At 51.7% G+C, this 24,843-nt stretch overlaps 1 protein-coding gene across 3 annotated transcripts in view; it reads left to right on the forward strand.

The window, feature by feature from the left end:
* The window catches only part of bcas3 (BCAS3 microtubule associated cell migration factor), a 317,356-nt gene that overhangs the window by 214,337 nt on the left and 78,176 nt on the right, over window positions 1-24,843 (forward strand). The window lies entirely within an intron of this gene.

Genomic DNA, 24,843 nt, shown 5'->3' on the forward strand with positions numbered 1-24,843 from the left:
TCCCAGCACCAGCCTTAACTCCATCACCAGCCCTAACTCCAGCACCAGCCCTAACTCCAGCACCAGCCCTAACTCCAGCACCAGCCCTAACTCCAGCACCAGCCCTAACTCCAGTCCCAGCACCAGCCCTAACTCCAGTCCCAGCACCAGCCCTAACTCCAGTCCCAGCACCAGCCCTAACTCCAGTCCCAGCACCAGCCCTAACTCCAGCACCAGCACCAGCCCTAACTCCAGTCCCAGCACCAGCCCTAACTCCAGCACCAGCCCTAACTCCAGTCCCAGCACCAGCCCTAACTCCAGTCCCAGCACCAGCCCTAACTCCAGTCCCAGCACCAGCCCTAACTCCAGTCCCAGCACCAGCCCTAACTCCAGTCCCAGCACCAGCCTTAACTCCAGTCCCAGCACCAGCCCTAACTCCAGTCCCAGCACTAGCCCTAACTCCAGTCCCAGCACTAGCCCTAACTCCAGTCCCAGCACTAGCCCTAACTCCAGTCCCAGCACTAGCCCTAACTCCAGTCCCAGCACTAGCCCTAACTCCAGCACTAGCCCTAACTCCAGCACCAGCCCTAACTCCAGCACCAGCCCTAACTCCAGCACCAGCCCTAACTCCAGCACCAGCCCTAACTCCAGCACCAGCCCTAACTCCAGCACCAGCCCTAACTCCAGTCCCAGCACCAGCCCTAACTCCAGCACCAGCCCTAACTCCAGCACCAGTACCAGCCCTAACTCCAGCACCAGCCCTAACTCCAGCACCAGCCCTAACTCCAGCACCAGCCCTAACGCCGGCCCTAGCACTAGACGCCGCCCAAATCGAGCCCTTGTCCAACCTAGTCAAAGACATTGTCCCAGACCTAATACGAGACAGCATGAGAGAGGTCCTAGGCGTTGTGTGTCCAAGCCCTCTGGCTCTGAGCAGTGTGTAGGAGGCCCAGCTATGCCGGTGCTCTGCATCCATTCACAACAGTCTGGTGTTTTACAGGCAATGAATGATGGTCAAAGAAACCATCTCCTGTGTCAAAGCACCCGACAAACATGCCTTTCTCACGGGCTCGGCCAGGCCAGGAGAAGTGCCCCTTTGTCGCGGCAGACGCACGTGTTATCAGCTTCCCCGCATCTCCATAAAATATGCCCCATTGTCCCAGAGGCCAACTCTGTGTTTCCAAACCAGCAGCATTCCTGAAGTACACCCCCCCTCCCCTCCCTCTACTCCCTGCCTCCAACCGTTCTTAGGACTCACTCGTTCAATCCTTCCCTCTCTTACATCAGTAGTATTAGTGGAATGCTTTCTCAGAGGGAATGAGGGGATAAAGGAGAATGGAAATTCAGCCTAGCCTGTCCCTCCTTTCTGGCTCTCACTGCTACCCGTCGGGGGCAGTATTCCTGTTAACCGCGTGTCTCGTCACCACATAAAAGACAGTGAATCCCCCAGTGCCTGGTTAGCCGCTGTGAGTGATAGGGAGCAGCTTGTCCGCTGTACCCAGGGCATTGCCACCCGCTGCTGGGGATAGTGGGAGGTGTTTGTTGTGTTTATCTCCTAGGCATGCATCTCTCCATCCACACACATCCACTCAGTTAAACAGAACATGGCTCCATCTTAAACAGAACACACACAGCGGTGGAGGTTCTGTTCTGGGGTGAAATGGTGCTCTAAAATATCAAATGAAAACAAGGGAGTGGTAGTGCTCTTTTCACGGTGTTGCTAGTGTTGTAATGTTTTTCATCAAGGGGCTATTTACTTGAGTCCGGCTTGTTCTGTGTGTGAGAAGCCTGGCCTTCTCACAGCTCTGCTGGCGGAGAAAAGCATGTATTTCTAGGTATGTGAAAGCTGTGGGCCTCTACACACTTCTGGGATGGATTATGACATGGCTTTGGAAAAATAGAAACCGACAGACCAGACACAGGTATTTTGACCACTTAGGTTAGCTCCCAATTGTAAACCATAAAAGCAGTCTTTTTCCCTCTTTTCCTAGGGTGTCCTTGTTACTCCCAGTGCTGATTTAGTGTGTTTGAAACTGAAATGCAAGGCAGGTGTCTGGAGAAAGTGTACAAGGCCACGATCAGACCAAAACTGTGGTGCTAGGACTCCATCCATGCTATTGTATAACACAACTACAATGGTATCCTGCTCCTCCATCCGTCCATCCTCTGACTGACCCAGGGTCTCCATACACACCACCAACATCTGTCTCTGCACCTGATCAGTATCAGTCTGACAGAGCCTAACACTAACCCCTCTGATAATGACGTCAGCTCATGCCTCATCCCCAGCTCATGCCCCATCCCCGGCTCATGCCTCATCCCCGGCTCATGCCTCATCCCCGGCTCATGCCTCATCCCCGGCTCATGCCTCATCCCCGGCTCATGCCTCATCCCCGGCTCATGCCTCATCCCCGGCTCATGCCCCATCCCCGGCTCATGCCCCATCCCCGTCTCATGCCCCATCCCCGTCTCATGCCCCATCCCCGGCTCATGCCCCATCCCCGTCTCATGCCTCATCCCCGGCTCATGCCCCATCCCCATCTCATGCCTCATCCCCAGCTCATGCCTCATGCCTCATCCCTTAGCACACACACACTCTTCACATACACTGCTGCTACTCTGTTTATTATCTTTCCTGTTTGCCTAGTTACTTTTACCTCTACCTACATGTACATATTACCTCACTCACCTCAACTCATTTTCTATTGTTACTATTTCCTTTTTTTTATTTAGCAAATGTGTCTTTTTAAGGGGCTCGTAAGTAAGCATTTCACGGTAAAGTCTACACCTGTTATATTCGGCTCGTGTGACAAATAAAATATGATTGTTTTTATTAACCCCTGCACCACCCCTATCCCCAACCCTATCCCCAACACCACCCCTAGCCCTATCCCCAACCCTACCCCCAACACCACCCCTAGCCCTATCCCCAACCCTATCCCCAACACCACCCCTAGCCCTATCCCCAACCCTATCCCCAACACCACCCCTAGCCCTATCCCCAACCCTATCCCCAACACCACCCCTAGCCCTATCCCCAACACCACCCCTAGCCCTATCCCCAACCCTACCCCCAACACCACCCCTAGCCCTATCCCCAACCCTATCCTCAACACCACCCCTAGCCCTATCCCCAACACCACCCCTAGCCCTATCCCCAACCCTATCCCCAACACCACCCCTAGCCCTATCCCCAACACCACCCCTAGCCCTATCCCCAACCCTATCCCCAACACCACCCCTAGCCCTATCCCCAACACCACCCCTAGCCCTATCCCCAACACCACCCCTAGCCCTATCCCCAACCCTATCCCCAACACCACCCCTAGCCCTATCCCCAACACCACCCCTAGCCCTATCCCCAACACCACCCCTAGCCATATCCCCAACACCAACCCTAGCCATATCCCCAACACCACCCCTAGCCCTATCCCCAACCCTACCCCCAACACCACCCCTAGCCCTATCCCCAACACCACCCCTAGCCCTATCCCCAATCCTATCCCCAACACCAGCCCTAGCCCTATCCCCAACCCTACCCCCAACACCACCCCTAGCCCTATCCCCAACACCACCCCTAGCCCTATCCCCAACACCACCCCTAGCCCTATCCCCAACCCTATCCCCAACACCACCCCTAGCCCTATCCCCAACCCTACCCCCAACACCACCCCTAGCCCTATCCCCAACACCACCCCTAGCCCTATCCCCAACACCACCCCTAGCCCTATCCCCAACACCAACCCTAGCCCTATCCCCAACACCAGCCCTATCCCCAACACCAACCCTAGCCCTATCCCCAACACTAGCCCTATCCCCAACACCAACCCTAGCCCTATCCCCAACACCAACCCTAGCCCTATCCCCAACACCAGCCCTATCCCCAACACCAACCCTAGCCCTATCCCCAACACCAACCCTAGCCCTCTCACCTGATCAGTATCAGTTAGACTGAGCCCAACACTAAGCCCTCTGATGATGAAGTCAGCACCATGACTACTACAGTCCTAATGGAGTCTTCCCTGTCTTTGTCCATAACCATCTATTCCCATCAATTATTCAGGGGGAAAGGAAAGCGTTTGAGTGTGTAACACTGATCCACTGCTAGAGAACAATCTATTCTGCGCTGCGGTGTAAGTCATGAAATGCTGCCTACTCAGGCAGACCACTCTGTAAATGAGCAGTATACTAAGGAGACAGTTGTTTTAAAGATGTTACGTCTGTGGAAGAGGATGTAGCTAGTCTGTGGAAGAGGATGTAGCTAGTCTGTGGAAGAGGATGTAGCTAGTCTGTGGAAGAGGATGTAGCTAGTCTGTGGAAGAGGATGTCGTACGTTTTAGAGGATGTAGCTAGTCTGTGTAAGAGGATGTAGCTAGTCTGTGGAAGAGGATGTAGCTAGTCTGTGTAAGAGGATGTAGCTAGTCTGTGTAAGAGGATGTAGCTAGTCTGTGGAAGAGGATGTAGCTAGTCTGAGTAAGAGGATGTAGCTAGTCTGTGTAAGAGGATGTAGCTAGTCTGTGGAAGAGGATGTAGCTAGTCTGTGGAAGAGGATGTCGTACGTTTTAGAGGATGTAGCTAGTCTGTGTAAGAGGATGTAGCTAGTCTGTGTAAGAGGATGTAGCTAGTCTGTGTAAGAGGATGTAGCTAGTGTGTGTTAGAGGATGTAGCTAGTCTGAGTAAGAGGATGTAGCTAGTCTGTGTAAGAGGATGTAGCTAGTCTGAGTAAGAGGATGTAGCTAGTCTGAGTAAGAGGATGTAGCTAGTCAGAGTAAGAGGATGTAGCTAGTCAGAGTAAGAGGATGTAGCTAGTCTGAGTAAGAGGATGTAGCTAGTCTGAGTAAGAGGATGTAGCTAGTCTGAGTAAGAGGATGTAGCTAGTCTGAGTAAGAGGATGTAGCTAGTCTGAGTAAGAGGATGTAGCTAGTATGTGTTAGAGGATGTAGCTAGTCTGTGGAAGAGGATGTAGCTAGTCTGTGGAAGAGGATGTAGCTAGTCTGTGTTAGAGGATGTAGCTAGTGTGTGTTAGAGGATGTAGCTAGTATGTGTAAGAGGATGTAGCTAGTCTGTGGAAGAGGATGTAGCTAGTCTGTGGAAGAGGATGTATGTGTAAGCAGGTACGAGGGCAGGGGGAAAAGGAAGCGTAATGAAAGGAAAATAGAGAAAATAACATTCATATCTTAGTGTCAGTTGATCAGTGAAACAGGCCAATAGCAACTGGTGTTGGGGGCTATGAAGACCACAGAGTGTGTGTGAGGTGGTGGGGGGTCTGTGGAGGAGCCTGTCTGTCTCGGTCTGAGAGAAGGTTGAGTGGATGTGAGAGGGGACAGAGGGCAGGGTGAGTGATGCTAATTGAGATTAGCACCTGGTGCTCTAAATTGACAGACTGCATGGGCAGCCCAACACAAATGCAAACACACACACACACACTCCCAGAGACTCCCAGGCTGTCAGACCTAGGCAGCCTGGTGTTTTCCAGGGGGCAGCAGGAAGGATGCTGAATGGACGAAAGAATGAAAGAAGAAAACAACAAGACAGGAAAGAAATAGCAAGAGGAAAAGTGGCAAAAAATAGAAATGAACCTGAAATGGAGAAAGAGAACAAGAAAAAAATATTCTTCTTCTCTCTATCGCTCTCTCTCTTCTCCATTGTGTGATTGTGTGTTAGTACCAGGAGCAGAGCCTGTGTAAAATGTCACCGTGCACTTTTGAACTTTCATTCGACTGACCGAACCAGCCTTCCCATTAGTTCAGAATAAAATCCATAGTGTTTCCCGTGAAGAAGATCTCAGCTTGGGATGCCTGTGAAAGTCAATTAGATCCACACTGACGGAGGCTACGTCCCAAATGGACCATATTCCCTATGTAGTGCACTGCTATAGAAGGAATATGGTTCCATTTAGGACGTAGCCTCCATCAGGTTGTGCACTATGTAGAGCATAGGGTGCCATTTGGTACGCAGACAGAGGCTTTTGCACCCTGTACCCTGACAGAACAACTGACAGACCCTAGACTAACTGTGTGAAGAGGGTGGGGGGGTTAGGATGGAAGAAGGGGGTTAGGATGGAAGAAGGAGGTTAGAATGAAAAGGGGGGTTAGGATGAGAAGGGGTTAGGATGGAGAAGGGGGGTTAGTATGGGAGAAGGGGGGGGGGTAGGAGGGGAGAAGGGAGGGGTTAGGATGGAGAAGGGGGGGGTTAGGATGGGAGAAGGGGGGAGGTTAGGATGGGAGAAGGGGGGGTTAGGATGGGAGAAGGAGGGGTTAGGATGGGAGAAGGGTGTTAAGATGGGAGAAGGGTGTTAGAGAAGGATGGGAGAAGGGGGGTTGAGTGGAGAAGGGGGGTTAGGATGGGAGAAGGGGGGGTTAGGATGGGAGAAGGTGGGGTTAGGATGGAGAAGGGGGGTTAGGATGGGAGAAGGGGGGGTTAGGATGGGGGTAGGGGGTCTTTTTGCAGGTATTAGATCTATGATCTGAGAGTGCTGTATTGAATATTTTATTGACTCTCTGCTTGCCCTGTGCTGACCTGCTTGACATGCTAACTCCTGGGCCCGCTGGAGACGCCACGTCAGTTCACATCAGAGCAGCCGGCCGTGAGTCTCCCAAAGCATTTCCTGTGAATAAACTCTGGCACCGCGGGGGAGGGGGAACCAGAACTAGACCACGGCAGCGAGGGGACACTGGTGCACTACACACCAAGACAGACACGTTCGTACGCAGACATACGTGCACGGACACATGCACATAACCACACGCATGTACGTGTATACACACACACTCTTTCTCTCATCTACACATTGTTTTCAGGACAAATACACACACACTCCCTCCCACGGACTGGTGAAAGTGTCTGTCTTCACCCTCTGTAATGGTATCAACTCTGACCACATGTACGCTTAATGCACCTGGAATAGTGGGACTCACTGACACTGTTGCTGTTGCTCACTGTTTCATTGGGCATTTGTGACATTCCAATTGTCACTGATCTTTTTTCCTTCACATTTCAAGATAATTTTGAACAAGGATTTGATGTCCCTCTCTCTCTTTCCATCTCACTCTTTTCCTCTTCCTCTTCCCCCCCTCTCTCGCTCTCTCTGCCCCCCTGCCTTTGCCCCCCCCCCCCCCCTTCTCTCTCTCCCCCGTCATTACTGGTGACATGGCTTTCTAATGTGTTAAAAGTCAGTCAGGCAGAAACGTCAGCAACAAACTTGCTGCTCTCCAGAGCTCTGTACTTATCCATGATGATGAGACTTGCTCCCATCTCACTGGACAGGGCTGCTGACCAGAGACTAACTACACTGATCCTAGATCAGAGAAGACAAAGAAATACTATATACTAAGCATACAGAGACAAATTATCTGATATGAGATATGGGTATGTCTGACCAGAGAGGACAGTGATTATTATACTGATCCTAGGTCAGAGCCTCATCTCATGTTCCTAGGTCATCAACATAGTCATTAGAGCCTTCCCATTTACCGCCCACATCCACAACAACATGCCTTCTCTGATTGTCTCTGTTCTTGTTCCGTCTTCCTTCTCTTTCTCTGCTGATCTCTCTCTGAATGACATGAAAGTGCTGTACAGTGACCATGAAGATCCACCGGCTGTCTGTCACAAAGAGGTTCTACAACCTCTGGCTTTGTTTGTTTGCCTTACGCTGTCATCCACTGCCTTACACTGTCATCCACTGCCTTACACTGTCATCCTCTACCTTACACTGTCATCCCACTGCCTTACACTGTCATCCACTGCCTTACACTGTCATCCACTGCCTTACACTGTCATCCACTGCCTTACACTGTCATCCACTGCCTTACACTGTCATCCACTGCCTTACACTGTCATCCACTGCCTTACGCTGTCATCCACTGCCTTACGCTGTCATCCACTGCCTTATGCTGTCATCCACTGCCAACACTCCAACTGCCAATCGGTCCATAGAAATGCTTTCAAAGAAACATTCTTTTTGGAGGGTTATAGTTTAAGTTTCACGCCAGAAAACACTGCCAGACCCCATGCTGTGTGTGAAGCTGAGACACACATCCGTCCTACACACACAAACCCTCAGGCTCTCCCCCACACCACGCTTCCTGTCCCCATCACAAACCCTCAGGCTCTCATCCACACCACGCTTCCTGTCCCCATCACAAACCCTCAGGCTCTCCCCCACACCACGCTTCCTGTCCCCATCACAAACCCTCAGGCTCTCCCCCACACCACGCTTCCTGTCCCCATCACAAACCCTCAGGCTCTCATCCACACCACGCTTCCTGTCCCCATCACACACCTTCAGGGTCTCATCCACACCACGCTTCCTGTCCCCATCACAAACCCTCAGGCTCTCCCCCACACCACGCTTCCTGTCCCCATCACAAACCCTCAGGCTCTCCCCCACACCACGCTTCCTGTCCCCATCACAAACCCTCAGGCTCTCATCCACACCACGCTTCCTGTCCCCATCACAAACCCTCAGGCTCTCATCCACACCACGCTTCCTGTCCCCATCACAAACCCTCAGGCTCTCATCCACACCACGCTTCCTGTCCCCATCACAAACCCTCGGGTCTCATCCACACCACGCTTCCTGTCCCCATCACAAACCCTCAGGCTCTCATCCACACCACGCTTCCTGTCCCCATCACACACCTTCAGGGTCTCATCCACACCACGCTTCCTGTCCCCATCACACACCTTCAGGGTCTCATCCACACCACGCTTCCTGTCCCCATCACAAACCCTCAGGCTCTCATCCACACCACGCTTCCTGTCCCCATCACAAACCCTCAGGCTCTCATCCACACCACACTTCCTGTCCCCATCACACACCTTCAGGCTCTCATCCACACCACGCTTCCTGTCCCCATCACAAACCCTCAGGCTCTCCCCCACACCACGCTTCCTGTCCCCATCACAAACCCTCAGGCTCTCATCCACACACACGCTTCCTGTCCCCATCAACACCTTCAGGGTCTCATCCACACCACGCTTCCTGTCCCCATCACAAACCCTCAGCTCTCCCCCACACCACGCTTCCTGTCCCCATCACAACCCTCAGGCTCTCCCCCACACCACGCTTCCTGTCCCCATCACAACCCTCAGGCTCTCATCCACACCACGCTTCCTGTCCCCATCACAAACCCTCAGGCTCTCCCCCACACCACGCTTCCTGTCCCCATCACAAACCCTCAGGCTCTCCCCCACACCACGCTTCCTGTCCCCATCACAAACCCTCAGGGTCTCATCCACACCACGCTTCCTGTCCCCATCACATACCTTCAGGGTCTCATCCACACCACGCTTCCTGTCCCCATCACACACCTTCAGGCTCTCCTCCACACCACGCTTCCTGTCCCCATCACATACCTTCAGGGTCTCATCCACACCACGCTTCCTGTCCCCATCACAAACCCTCAGGCTCTCCTCCACACCACGCTTCCTGTCCCCATCACATACCTTCAGGGTCTCATCCACACCACGCTTCCTGTCCCCATCACACACCTCAGGCTCTCCTCCACACCACGCTTCCTGTCCCCATCACATACCTTCAGGGTCTCATCCACACCACGCTTCCTGTCCCCATCACAAACCCTCAGGCTCTCATCCACACCACGCTTCCTGTCCCCATCACAAACCCTCAGGCTCTCCTCCACACCACGCTTCCTGTCCCCATCACAAACCCTCAGGCTCTCCCCCACACCACGCTTCCTGTCCCCATCACAAACCCTCAGGCTCTCCCCCACACCACGCTTCCTGTCCCCATCACAAACCCTCAGGCTCTCATCCACACCACGCTTCCTGTCCCCATCACAAACCCTCAGGCTCTCCCCCACACCACGCTTCCTGTCCCCATCACAAACCCTCAGGCTCTCCCCCACACCACGCTTCCTGTCCCCATCACAAACCCTCAGGCTCTCATCCACACCACGCTTCCTGTCCCCATCACAAACCCTCAGGCTCTCATCCACACCACGCTTCCTGTCCCCATCACACACCTTCAGGGTCTCATCCACACCATGCTTCCTGTCCCCATCACACACCTTCAGGGTCTCATCCACACCACCTTCCTGTCCCCATCACAAACCCTCAGGCTCTCCCCCACACCACGCTTCCTGTCCCCATCACAAACCCTCAGGCTCTCATCCACACCACGCTTCCTGTCCCCATCACAACCCTCAGGCTCTCATCCACACCACGCTTCCTGTCCCATCACAAACCCTCAGGCTCTCATCCACACCACGCTTCCTGTCCCCATCACACACCTTCAGGGTCTCATCCAGCACGCTTCCTGTCCCCATCACAACCCTCAGGCTCTCCCCCCACCACTGTTCCTGTCCCCATCACAAACCCTCAGGCTCTCATCCACACCACGCTTCCTGTCCCCATCACAAACCTTCAGGGTCTCATCCACACCACGCTTCCTGTCCCCATCACAAACCCTCAGGCTCTCATCCACACCACGCTTCCTGTCCCCATCACACACCTTCAGGGTCTCATCCACACCATGCTTCCTGTCCCCATCACAAACCCTCAGGCTCTCCCCCACACCACGCTTCCTGTCCCCATCACATACCTTCAGGGTCTCATCCACACCACGCTTCCTGTCCCCATCACAAACCCTCAGGCTCTCATCCACACCACGCTTCCTGTCCCCATCACAACCCTCAGGCTTCATCCACACCACGCTTCCTGTCCCCATCACAAACCCTCAGGCTCTCATCCACACCACGCTTCCTGTCCCCATCCACAAACCCTCGCTCTCCCCCACACCACGCTTCCTGTCCCCATCACAAACCCTCAGGCTCTCATCCACACCACGCTTCCGCCCATCACAAACCCTCAGGCTCTCATCCACACCACGCTTCCTGTCCCACACTAAAACCCTCAGGCTCTCATCCACACCACGCTTCCTGTCCCCATCACAAACCCTCAGGCTCTCATCCACACCACGCTTCCTGTCCCCATCACAAACCCTCAGGCTCTCCCCCACACCATGCTTCCTGTCCCCATCACAAACCCTCAGGCTCTCCCCCACACCACGCTTCCTGTCCCCATCACAAACCCTCAGGCTCTCCCCCACACCACGCTTCCTGTCCCCATCACACACCTTCAGGGTCTCATCCACACCACGCTTCCTGTCCCCATCACACACCTTCAGGGTCTCATCCACACCACGCTTCCTGTCCCCATCACACACCTTCAGGGTCTCATCCAACCACGCTTCCTGTCCCCATCACACACCTTCAGGGTCTCCTCCACACCACGCTTCTGTCCCCATCACACACCTTCAGGCTCTCCTCCACACCACGCTTCCTGTCCCCATCACACACCTTCAGGCTCTCATCCACACCACGCTCTCCTGTCCCCATCACACACCTCAGGCTCTCATCCACACCACCTTCCTGTCCCCATCACACACCTTCAGGGTTCCTCCACACCACGCTTCCTGTCCCCATCACATACCTTCAGGGTCTCATCCACACCACGCTTCCTGTCCCCATCACACACCTTCAGGTCTCCCCACACCACGCTTCCTGTCCCCATCACATACCTTCAGGTCTCATCCACACCACGCTTCCTGTCCCATCAACACCTTCGGGTCTCCTCCACACCACGCTTCCTGTCCCCATCACACACCTTCAGGGTCTCATCCACACCACGCTTCCTGTCCCCATCACACACCTTCAGGCTCTCATCCACACCACGCTTCCTGTCCCCATCACACACCTTCAGGCTCTCATCCACACCACGCTTCCTGTCCCCATCACACACCTTCAGGGTCTCCTCCACACCACGCTTCCTGTCCCCATCACACACCTTCAGTCTCATCCACCACGCTTCCTGTCCCCATCACACACCTTCAGGCTCTCCTCCACACCACGCTTCCTGTCCCCATCACACACCTTCAGGCTCTCCCCCACACCACGCTTCCTGTCCCCATCACAAACCCTCAGGCTCTCATCCACACCACGCTTCCTGTCCCCATCACACACCTTCAGGGTCTCCTCCACACCACGCTTCCTGTCCCCATCACACACCTTCAGGGTCTCATCCACACCACGCTTCCTGTCCCCATCACACACCTTCAGGGTCTCCTCCACACCACGCTTCCTGTCCCCATCACACACCTTCAGGGTCTCATCCACACCACGCTTCCTGTCCCCATCACACACCTTCAGGCTCTCCTCCACACCACGCTTCCTGTCCCCATCACACACCTTCAGGCTCTCCTCCACACCATGCGTCCTGTTCCCATCTCTGGCGTCGTCGCCACACCATGTCTCCATCTTTCTTCCTCCCTCCAAAGCCTGTGTTTGACAGAGCTGTGGTCAGAATGTGTGTCTGAGGAGGAGCTCTTTATAGAGTGAAGAGGACACCCAGGGTTGCAACTCAACTTCTAGGCCAAATACAAAACGAAATCACAGCTGCGTGTGTGCGTGCGTACGTGTGTGCGTGCGTGCGCGTGATATTGGATTTTGTCTAATATTTAGGCTACCAGTAATCAAACTACGGTTCCTATACACTAAGAGACAGCATCTGTTGAATGGGAGTTGAGTAGTTTGAAAGGAGCTTCTTTTGTGACAGGAGGTGATGGGGATACTGTAGCAGTGAGTTACACTCTGGCCAGCCTGGCCTCTAACACACACTGACCGGGGCTGGAGAGGTTTTTCCCCTCCCTTTCTGAAACATACAAGACAACAGCATTCCTCACTCCTTAGGTGTTTTATCCCACACCACCAAAGTTGTTAAAAGCCATTAAAAAGGGCTTCCTGAAAACGATTCCTGAAGTTGGCCGTGTACTTCTCCTCACAGCCATATTAAATTTAAAAAACGCAGGCTCGCCTTGCCTCCTCTGAGGCAGAAAGCTTTCTATGGGGGCCAGAGAGGAAGGAAAGGTGAGAGGAGAAGAAGGAAAGGTGAGAGGAGAGGAAAGAAGGGTGAGAGGAGAGGAAAGAAGGGTGAGAGGAGAGGAAGGGTGAGAGAGAAGGAAAGAGAGGGTGGAGAGGAAGGAAGGTGAGGAGGAAGGAAAGGAAAGAGAGAAGGAGAGGGAAGGAAGGAGGAGAGGAGAGGAAGGGGAAGGTGAGAGAGAGGGAGGAGAGAGTGAGAGGAGAGGAAGGAAGGGTGAGAGGAAAGAAGGGTGAGAGGAGAGGAAGGAAGGGTGAGAGGAGAGGAAGGAAGGGTGAGAGGAGAGGAAGGAAAGAGTGAGAGGGTGAGAGGAAAGGAAAGGGTGAGGGATAGGAAGGAGGGGGAGGAGAGGAAGGAAGGGTGAGAGGAGAGGAAGGAAGAGTGAGAGGAGAGGAAGGAAGGGTGAGAGGAGAGGAAGGAAGAGTGAGAGGAGAGGAAGGAAGAGTGAGAGGAGAGGAGGAAGGAGTGAGAGGAGAGGAAGGAAGGGTGAGAGGAGAGGAAGGAAGAGTGAGAGGAAGAGGAGGAGTGAGAGAGAGGAAGGAAGGGTGAGAGGAGAGGAAGGAAGAGTGAGAGGAGAGGAAGGAAGGGTGAGAGGAGAGGAAAGAAGGGTGAGAGGAGAGGAAGGAAGGGTGAGAGGAGATCGCGTGCTGAAAGGGTCACTATAATACCACCGTTAAAACACTGCAAATGTAATTCAGCCCAGAGGTTGGAACTTTAAAAGTGTGACGTGTGTCCGTGTGAGTTTTTAAAATAATTTAAAAGGGACGGGGAGTGAAGGTCATAGGAGTGCTAATGGTGAACTACTATCTCTCTTTCACTCTCTCTCCCTCCATCCCCTCCTCCTCCTTTCTTCCCACATCCCCTCTTTGCCCTAGGAGCCTCCATGAAAGTTTGATGTGGACATTAGGTTGTTGCTCGTCTTGCACCTTGCTGCTCAGAGTATTGACAGCAGCAGTAAACTGGCTGTGAGGCAGATAGCATCGCCAGGCCACTCCAGCCCTCCCTCCTCCTCTCCTCCTCTCCTCCCCCCTTCTTCCCTGCGCCTCTCAGTCTGTCTGCTGACAACATCAGAAGTGTTTTAACAGGGTTTTAATGGCCGGGCCATCCTCAGCACTACAACCCCCCACCTCCCTGACGTTGGAAATAGCTGCTGTAAAACTCTCTTCCTGATGGGAGATGACATGCCCACCTTTTCTTTCTTTCTTATCCTCCCTTCCCTCTCTTCTCCTCCCTTCCCTCTCTTCTCCTCCCTTCCCTCTCTTCTCCTCCCTTCCCTCTCTTCTCCTCCCTTCCCTCTCCTCTCCTCTCCTCCCTCTCTTCTCCTCCCTTCACTCTCTTCTCCTCCCTTCCCTCTCCTCTCCTCTCCTCCCTCTCTTCTCCTCCCTTCACTCTCTTCTCCTCCCTTCACTCTCTTCTCCTCCCTTCCCTCTCCTCCCTTCCCTCTCCTCTCCTCCTTCCCTCTCTTCACCTCCCGTCCCTCTCTTCACCTCCCGTCCCTCTCTTCTTCCTTGCTGGCACTGCCACGGCTCATGTGACTGGATGAGAGGACCTAAGGGCTATCCCCTGACAAGACCATGCCTTTGACGGACTGACGACCCCCCCCCCTCCCCCCCAGTGCACTCGCTCTGTCTGTGTGAATGGGGTCCTGTGAAGCCGTGTGTGTGGTGCTAGAGGTGGGTAACGCTCATTAGTAGAGTTTAGCGACACTCAGGTCAGGCTGAATGGGGGAGCTTGTAGCCACACAATGGCCTCGCCCCCCCCCCCCCCCCCCCGAGGCTATAGCCCTGGCTCCACGCTGACGGCAAACCTCCCTTTTCCTCCCTCTTCTCCCTCCCCCTCATCCCCCAAAACCAACCGCTCTTTCTCTCTCCTCCTCTCTCCATTGCTCTCTTTCTCTGTCTCTATCTCTCTCTTGCTCCCTCTTTCATTCTCCATGTGGGGGTTGAGGGGATAGACAGATGTTGTGTGTGTGTTTGTGTGTTAGAGATCAGACCAAGCTGTCCAAACTGCTCATCAGATGAGGTCATGTGGCATCCCTGCCCCCCACCTACCCAGTCACACATCCCACACACACACACCCGCAGTGACCCAGTGTCATATACATACACACACACACACACACACACACACACACACACACACACACACACACACACACACACACACACACACACACACACACACACAGTGACCCACTATGACTCATATGCATGCATAGATTTACACACACTCTCAAATGCACGCACACACACACTGTGGAGACACCCTTCCAGTCCCACGCCACACCCACCTCAACATCAAGGCCCAAGTCAATGCTCTTTTACCTGCTGAGTTACCACTAATACAGCTAAGTGGCTCTCTCTTTCACTAATGTTTATTACTGTCACATGCAGAGCATCCCCAACCAGCAGACTTCATCCAATAAGCAGCCACCGCATAGAACATATCAGATCCAATTGACTCTCCTGCCAGCTTTAAGACAATTCATCAGCCACTGATTAGGAATGAAAGCAATTAGTGTGTTAGGCAGGGGGGGGGGGGCGGTAGCTGGGAAGAGAGAGCGAGCGAGAGAGAGGGAGAGCTATAGGGAGAGCTGTAGAGAGAGGGAGAGCTGTAGAGAGAGGGAGCTCTGGAGAGAGAGGGAGCGCTGGAGAGAGAGGGAGCGCTGGAGAGAGAGGGAGAGCTGTAGAGAGAGCTGGGGAGAGCTGTAGAGAGAGCTGGGGAGAGCTGTAGAGAGAGCTGGGGAGAGCTGTAGAGAGAGCTGGGGAGAGCTGTAGAGAGAGGGAGAGCTGTAGAGAGAGGGAGCTCTGGAGAGAGAGGGAGCGCTGGAGAGAGAGCTGGGGAGAGCTGTAGAGAGAGGGAGCTCTGGAGAGAGAGGGAGCGCTGGAGAGAGAGGGAGCGCTGGAGAGAGAGGGAGCGCTGGAGAGAGAGGGAGAGCTGTAGAGAGAGAGAGGGGTGTGTTCACCCCAAGTCCGGCATCTTGGAGGGGTGTGTTCACCCCCAGTCCGGCATCTTGGAGGGGTGTGTTCACCCCAAGTCCGGCATCTTGGAGGGGTGTGTTCACCCCCAGTCCGGCATCTTGGAGGGGTGTGTTCACCCCCAGTCCGGCATCTTGGAGGGGTGTGTTCACCCCCAGTCCGGCATCTTGGAGGGGTGTGTTCACCCCCAGTCCGGCATCTTGGAGGGGTGTGTTCACCCCCAGTCCGGCATCTTGGAGGGGTGTGTTCACCCCTAGTCCGGCATTGAACTGAAGAGCATTGTATCACGGCAGGTCAGCTTAAAAGCAGTGGGTCCCTAACGTATGTAACTGGAGAGGCACTCAGGCCCAGACCAGGCTGGTGATAAGGCTCTGTGAAGTGTATTGAGCTGAAGGAGAGAGACTCTCCTCTTCCCTTCTTCCCCCTCATCTAGCTGATTGGGTTAATTACATATCCTTCCCTGTGGCCTCTCGTTCCTCTCCTTTACGCACCTCAACCCATCCCTTCATCCTTTCCTTCCCTATGTGGCATCAGGGGCCAGGTCTTCCCCCCAACACACACACACACACTGTGTGAACCCCGGGCCCTGCCCAAAGGGTGGTTAGTTTACATAACTCCCAGCATGCTTTGTTGTGTTAGCGAGCAGCGCAGGGCGACTGTAGGAAGGACACCGTGTTCCTCATGTCTGTAAGGTCATGCACCAGTGATTCACACCTGATACCTCACACACACTGAATCTGGGCAGTTTTAGGGAATGGTCTCAACATCTCTCTCTCTCAACATCTCTCTCTCTCTCAACATCTCTCTCTCTCTCTCTCTCTCTCTCCTCTCCTCTTCTCTCTCTCTCTCTCTCTCTCTCTCTCTCTCTCTCTCTCTCTCTCTCTTTCTCTCTCTATCTCTCTCTATCTATCTATCTATCTATCTATCTATCTATCTATCTATCTATCTATCTATCTATATGATTAGATGTTTTACATTTCCAGCAGCATCTGGCATTAGATTGAGTTGGTTATTAGCTCCATTTAACCTATGTTTCTGGGATTTACATGGCAACACAACGTGTTGGAGATAAATGAGTAGATTATAAAAGATAGAAACAACATTGACTTGATTATGAAGAGAGAGAAATAGGGAGAGACGGAGGGAGGGTGTGTGTGGGGTCAGGTGGTGGATGTAGGTTGATCAGTGTGTTTGTATCTTTGATTTTCTTAATCTATATCAGTGCTATTCTGCTAATAGCCATATAGCCTCACCCACGTATTACTTCACAGTGTGTGTAGAATATAGTAGTGTGGTGGGAACTATGTGTATTAGCATTAGTGGTACGGACCAGTATTTTCAGCTGAGTATCATGATCAACCATCTATGTTGATAATGTAATAATGACGTTTAACAGCTGCTTTTATCCAAGCTTTTTACAGTCATGCGTGCCTACATTTTTTGCATGGATGTCCCCAATGGGTATCAAACCCACGACCCTTGGCGTTGCAAGCGCCGTTCTCTACCAACTGAGCCACACAGATCAGATGTTGAAGCAACCATATTTACTGACTTTTCCTCTTACTAAACTAATCTAAAGTCCTCTGTACAGAACAGTAGAAATAACTGTCCATTTTCCCTGCAGCCAATGTAGTGTGTCATCCACAGTGCTTGGAGTCCATTTTGTGTCAGAAGCACTTCCAGTTTCCCCAGAGTGGTAGTGCTTGTCCTCAGGTGCTGAGGTAACACTTAGGCACTTAGGTCCATAACATGGTCCTCTCACACTGTGGCAGAGTGCGGAGGGTGGAGGCGCTGGGAGCTCAACCACTAAGGGAGGAGGTAGGTGTCACCTGTCTGCAGCCTGTCAGCTACCTCGCTATGACTCTGTAAGAGTGTGTGTGGGGAAGAGGGAGTGTGTGTGTGTTTAAAAAATATATGTCATTTAAGGCCAAGGGCTGGAAGGGAAAGTCTTCATCACACATACCCCATCACACCAATCCGGACATCCGTGACAAATTCAATTGATTTACTCTCTCGCTGCTAATTTCATTTCACAACTCAATTGTGTCGTTCCTGGGTGATGTCATTGCTCTGGGCTGTCACTATTGGGCGGTTCTTCATTGCTGTTTCTGAGGTCTCTTTTTGGACACGATCTGGGATCATCATTGTTACATATGAGTTGAGCACAAGAACTACCCTTGGTGGGATCCTCTCTTCTTTTCTCCTCTCCTCTCTTCCTCTCTTTTCCAGCAGTGGATTCAAAAGTTCATGGTCAGGTATGTCGAACGATCACACTCTCTTATCTCTTATGGGATACATTACTACTTATTTGACAAGGGCTGTAAAAAAAAACACACACACACACACTATGTCTTGGCAGTGTGAGCTGTGTTAATGTCTCCAGCAGCAGTATCACCCTCAGGTAGCATGTCTTCTCCATTAGCTCTATGTAGCACTACAACGGGTCAGTGTTGTCTCTCCTCCCCGGGGAGTTGCTGAACTATCCCAGGCATCCCATGAACCCTCTGGACATCTAATATGAACCCTGTCCATCTTAGCTGAGGTGGCTATAATTCTCTTTTCAAGAAAACATCAGTACATTTTTTTATAATAGGGTCAGGAGTTTTTCCTGACCCTGCGGCTGGACTGCAGAGTTTTTCCTGTAGAAACAGGAGCCCACCGGTCCCAGGATATAAAGGACTGAAGCTCTGAGAGTCTCTTATATTCCTGAAAAGCTGAGTTGTGTCGACAAAACATCGGACACAGGGGGTCTGTGATTCTGAAAACCACTGCTGTGGTGTCACCTTTGATCAGGAGTAACGTCAGGAGTTAGAGAGGTTGTAGTGGACGTTTAAAGACGCAGGTCGGGGCCAGGGTCAGTCCCTGGCTCTACTCCCAGAGAGCGGGGGGACGACAGTAAGACTTTGATCCTAGGACCTTGTCATCTTTATGGGGGTGTTGAGAGGAGGAAACCAGGCCAAATGAGCAGACTATCACACGCTAGCAGGCCCACTCCCTGTGTGTGTGTGTGTGTGTGTTGTGTTTGTGTGTGTGGTGTGTGTGTGTGTGTGTGTGTGTGTGTGTGTGTGTGTGTGTACGTATGTGCACGTGCAAGCAAGCATGCTGTACACTGTACAAGTTGGCACAAAACACACACACCACATGTGCTAGCCGTCTAGCCGCCCCTTACGACACCCCCCAGCTCAGCCCACCCCAACCGCCTTGTCCTCCTGACCTCTCTACTCTACTTGAACCTTTTAGAAAAGTCCTCACAGAACCACTGGTCCCGGGTCACTGGAAACGTCACAACCCAACTGTGACTACACCTTACAGTGAGATGGAGCTGGGCCTGCTGTTGTGTAGAAAGCTGTTAGCTAGCTGGGTGTGCTGGAGGCTTAGAGATGGAGGTAATAAGCTTACATGTCAGGCCTGTTGGTTAGCTAACGGCCAACACGGCTGTGTGCGTGTGTTCTCTGCTCTCTGTGGCAAAACAATAGCTGATTATCCCACTACTCAGAAGGAATGCTCCGACTACACTACTGGTAAACAGAGTGTGTGTGTGTGGGTGTGGGTGATGGTGATGGTGTAATAGTAGATTCATCTCTGTGGACTAGGAGGGACGTTTGAAAACAGGTCAGGGGATTTGGGGTGCGTGAGTTAGTAAGTGTGTATGTTTAAAGAAGGGGCTGCTTCATTCCTGGAGACTTCACCGTAGAGTGTGTGTGAGTAGAGTGTGTGAGTAGTGTGTGAGTAGAGTGTGTGTGAGTGAGTAGTGTGTGTGAGTGAGTAGTGTGTGTGTGTGTGTGTGTGAGTAGAGTGTGTGAGTAGAGTGTGTAGTGTGTGAGTAGAGTGTGTAGTGTGTGAGTAGAGTGTGTAGTGTGTAGTGTGTAGTGTGTGTGTGTGTGTGTGTGTGTGTGTGTGTGTGTGTGTGTGTGTGTGTGTGTGTGTGTGTGTGTTGTGTGTGTGTGTGTGTGTGTGTGAGAGGTGGTAGTGTGTGTGAGAGTGAGTAGTGTGGTGAGTAGAGTGTGGTGTGTGAGTAGAGTGTGTAGTAGGTTGTATGTGTGAGTGAGTGTTTGTGTGTGTGTGTGTGTGTGTGTGTGTGTGTGTGTGTGTGTGTGTGTGTGAGAGAGTGAGTAGTGTGTGTGTGTGTGTGTGTGTGAGAGAGTGAGTAGTGTGTGAGTAGAGTGTGTGTGTGTGTTGTGTGTTGTGGTGTGTGTGTGTGTGTGTGTGTTGTGTGTGTGTGAGAGAGAGTGAGTAGTGTGTGAGTAGAGTGTGTGTGAGTGAGTAGTGTGTGAGTAGAGTGTGTGTGAGTGAGTAGTGTGTGAGTAGAGTGTGTGTGTGTGTGTGAGTGAGTAGAGTGTGTGTGAGTGAGTAGTGTGTGAGTAGAGTGTTGTTGAGTGACTATGTGTGGTGAGTGTGTGAGTAGAGTGTGTGTGTGTGTGAGTAGAGTGTGTGTGTGTGAGTAGAGTGTGTGTGAGTAGAGTGTGTGTGAGTAGAGTGTGTGTGAGTAGAGTGTGAGTGAGTAGAGTGTGTGAGTGAGTGTGAGTGAGTAGTGTGTGAGTAGAGTAGTGTGTGAGTGAGTAGAGTGTGAGTGAGTAGAGTGTGTGTGAGTAGAGTGTGTGTGAGTAGAGTGTGTGTGAGTGAGTAGTGTGTGAGTAGAGTGTGTGTGAGTAGAGTGTGAGTGGTGTGCTAGTAAAGCTGCCTTCTAGCCCAGGGCAGTCTCTCTCTGTTATTATCACTCTTCACTGGCCACACACTGCAGGCTGTGGCACTAAGAGCTCTACCACTCTAACGAACAGAGGGAGGGAGGGGGGGGCAGAAGTCAAGATGCACCCGTTCTGTCTGTCACACGTGTGTTTGTACATTGTGTGTGTGTTTATAGAGTGACCATCTAAATCCTACTGTGACAGTAGAACTCTCTTCATTTTCTCTGATCTCAATATTAATGTGTTTTTCTCTCTCTGAATAATCACTAATACATCCACAGCCTGATAGAATGACTGTAGTGTCAAGTACTGTTTCAATGATTGTCTCACTTGTGGGTTTGAGTGTGATCATGTTTGAGTGGGTGATCAGCAGCCGTGGGTGATGATATGAGAACTCCCAGATATAGCAGGGTGAATCCTTTGCTTTAGCAAAGGAGGAGAGGACAGGAGGGGGTCATTTAGCTGCAGTCTCTCTCTCTCTCGCCTTTTAATAATATTGGCTGAAGGGGCTGTAGTCTGTAAATGAAAGGCGATCTCTTTCTGAGTGAAACTTCAAACAGCCAACAGCTGCTGGCCTGCCAGGGTCAGCCGCCGGTCAGTGTGTGTGTGACTGAACCGTGTTCTTTATGTTGCGATCTCTCTTGACATATGTCTGCGTGATGTTATCTCTCTCATCGTTATATGTGTGTGTGTATGTGTGTCCGTGTATGTGATGTTATCTCTCTCATCATGTACCGTGTGTGTGTGCGCGCGCGCGCCTGTGAGTAGTGTTTTCTCCCATCATCACATACCATATGTATCCTTAAAGAGGGGGGTGAGAGGAGAGGAGGAGGTTGGATGTGGTGCCTGTAGCAGGAAGAGGTGGTGAAACCATGGAGACAGAGGACATGTCTGGTTTTTACATGTGGAGGGAGGCTAGCTAGTCTAGTCAACTCATTTGCATTGATGGAAAGATGGGCAGATGTAAGTGGGGGGTGTTAGGTGGGTGAAGGGGTAGTTTGGAGGTCACCCCTGTGTAATTAAAAGCACATTACTGATTTGCTTACACCTTTTCAATCCTCTCAGATCTACACACCAGGCTAGCCAGTAGAGGGTAAGCACCGAGGTTGTGGCTGCTGTGCCACCAGACCGAGGTCCAGCCTGTAAGGGCCTCCTGCTACGGCCTCCCACTAGGCTAACATTGTTCCTCATTAAACCCCACTGTTATAAGCCAGGACTAGGGGGTTAACGCTAGGGGCTAACTGCTAACCCTCCAGAGTGACCAGTAACCTGATCCTGCCTGTCCCACCTCGGGGCCTCCTGGGCTGGGGGAGATCAGGGCTTAGCCCCCCCTCCCCTGGTTCTCTCTGGGCCCTAGGCCTTGGACCTGGGCTGTGACACCCTAGAGATGGATAGTAATCCCCAGCCAACCCTGATGTTATCACATGGTGATAGGACTACAGTACTAGTTTGACTATCACTGCAGGTGTACAGAGTGTGGCTGCAGGTAGTGTAGGGAGAGAGAGACGGGTGTCGTAGAGAGAGACAGGTGCGGAGTGTGTGTTTGTGTGTGTATGGTGTACATATCTTTGTGTGTGTGACTGTTTGTGTGATTGAAAGAGGTGTGTGTGTGTGTGTGTGTGTGTGTGTGTGGTGTGTGTGTGTGTTGTGTGTGTGGTGTGTGTGTGGTGTGTGTGTGTGTGTGTGTGTGTGTGTGTGTGTGTGTGTGTGAGAGCGGGTGGGTGTGTGTGTGAGAGCGGGAGTGTGTGCGTGTGTGTGGCAGTGTGTGAGAGAGCGGGTGGGTGTGTGTGAGAGAGCGGGTGGGTGTGTGTGTGAGGAGGTGGGTGTGTGTGTGTGAGCGGGTGTGTGTGTGAAAGCGGGAGTGTGTGTGTGACTGTTTGTGTGATTGAAAGAGAACTGTGTGTGTGTGAGCGGGAGTGTGTGTGAGCTGGAGTATGTGTGTGAGCTGGAGTGAGCGGGAGAGTGTGTGAGTGAGCGGGCGTGTGTGTGTGTGTTTGTCTTCCCTCAGCAGCAGGATTAAAAGCTTGGCAGCTTGGACATTACTATTATTTTTGGTCTTTTTGGGTGGGTTAATCTGTTGCCCGCGGTGATAATCTGGCGGAGTGTGACAGATAAAAAAAAAGAGAGGCAGAAACTGAATATGAAAACAGCTGGACGAGGAGCTATCCAATGACCTTGGAACGCTGGTCTGTGCAAAACATTACAAAGGCCCAGGGACACAGAGAGAGACACAGCATATGCGTTCCAAATGCCTCCCTATTCCCTATATTGTGTACTACTTTTAACCAGAGCCCTTTGTAAGGAATAGGGTACAATTTGTGAAGCAGCCAGAGAGTGAGATAGAGGGCACACTTTTTTCTCCTCTCTTTCCTCCCTCGTTCCCCAGACTTCATCTTTCACACCCAACCCGGAGGGATTCCTCCTCTATCTGTTTCTTCGTTCACTCCTTTCTTTAAAAACAATCCCTCTTTGGACTGTATGGTAACACTCAGCCCTTGTAAAAGAAATGACACAGAACAACTTGACACTACTATTTATGAGACAAGGTGTATCTGAAGAATGTAGTTTGAACCCATTCAAAGATTACCATTAAACAGCCAAGCAGTGGTGCTACCTTTGCCTTCGATCCCCTCCGCTGTCCCCCTCCCCAACTTTAATTAACTTGTCTGCTTGTCTGAGTCTGGAGCCTTTAGGTTTAACCTCTGACAATAACCCAACCTGTACATACCAGCAACAAGTGTCTAACAAAGAGAGAAGATTAGACTGACATGCTAGTCTTATTATGACGGTATTAGACTGGACTGGCCAATCAGCCGCGGAATCAGGCTTTCAGCAGTCTGGAGGCCAGGGGCCAGCTGGTTGTCTGGCTGCTACCATTTCCCTCCAGAGTTAGGGGGTTCACCTTTTAAAAGCACTTCTCATGAGTAGGGAAATACCAGGACAAATCTCCAGGTCATAATAGCGTGTGTGTGTGTCTGTGCATGCGTGCTCTCAGTTGACCTTAAATGTGTGTGTGTGTGACTCCTAGCATAGGAAGTGTTTTAGTCAAGTGTAGAAGTTGTTTTAGGGGGGCTGTCATAAGTCGCTGACATTGATGAAATGTCTGGCAAGCAAACTTTTCCAGTTACACTGCTGTCTGTCTGCCTCTTCAGTGTGTGTCTGTCTGCCTCTTCAGTGTGTGTCTTTCTGTGTGTCTTGTCCTGTCATTCTGTAACTGTTTCATGTCTCTGGGAGAGCTTCCCAGTTGTGTAAACAGGTGTGTTAATGTCTCTTCTGTGTGTTCTTTATAGTACACTTACCTAGACATTGGACATAAGTTAACTCTGCAAGGACTGGTCTCATCTTCTTCCCTTTTCTCTGATCTTCAACTTCTTTCCTCTCCTCTGCTCTTCTCTTTTCATTTGTCAAAACCTGCAGGGGCCAGGTTTGACAGGAATTTAAGATACAGAATACACCTTTAAAGCTCCACCGCCTGCCTCTCTCCTCCTAACCTCTCTCCTCCTAACCTCTCTCCTCCTAACCTCTCAGGGATCTGAGCATCAGAAAAACACGAGGGAACCAATTTGATCGCTGCCCCATTAAGGAGGGGCCCCATAGAGAGATGTCGTCTCTAAAACCACTCCACTGGAAAATCACACAATTAGTAACAAAGGCCCTGGTTCACTTTGATCAACCAACAACAACATGGAACCCCTTAACTAGATATCTCCTCTCCGCTATCTATCCACCGCTCAGTAAACTGATACTCCAGGACCTGTTGAAGAGCGGATGGAGATTTTTCTTACTCTAAGTGCGTAGGTCCAATGAAAGCTGGGCTATGTCCTAAGTGGCACCCTATTCCCTATATACTGCAATACTTTGGGCCAGAGCTCTGTGGCCTGCCACTTAGGATACAGCCATGCTCCTTTCATGTGAGGCTGTCTAGGGTCGAGATTACAGCATATTAACATGGGTTTGTTTAGAGGGTCAGTTAGAGATGGGAGCCAAACGTAGACCACACGTAAGAGAGAGAGAGAGAAAGATGGAGAAAACAGCTAGAGTAAGAAAGGGAAACAGAGGATAGAGAGAGGGAGGGAGAGTGGGAAAAGGAGAGAGGGGTAGTGTTGGGTAGTAAAAACGAAATCAGTCAGCAGACTGAGAGGGTATTTCTGTGTGTGTGTGTGGGAGTGGACATTGGGAAAGAGAGGGGTTGCAGAGTAGCTTGGTCAGGCTGACTCAGGCATCTAGTTGTGTGTTTAGTGGAGGAAGTGGACATAGTAAGACTGTTATGAAATGACAGAGCGTATAGGAAGTAGCACTTA

The sequence above is a fragment of the Salvelinus namaycush genome, chromosome 34, assembly GCF_016432855.1.
Source record: "Salvelinus namaycush isolate Seneca chromosome 34, SaNama_1.0, whole genome shotgun sequence".
NCBI classification, from domain to species: Eukaryota; Metazoa; Chordata; class Actinopteri; order Salmoniformes; family Salmonidae; genus Salvelinus; species Salvelinus namaycush.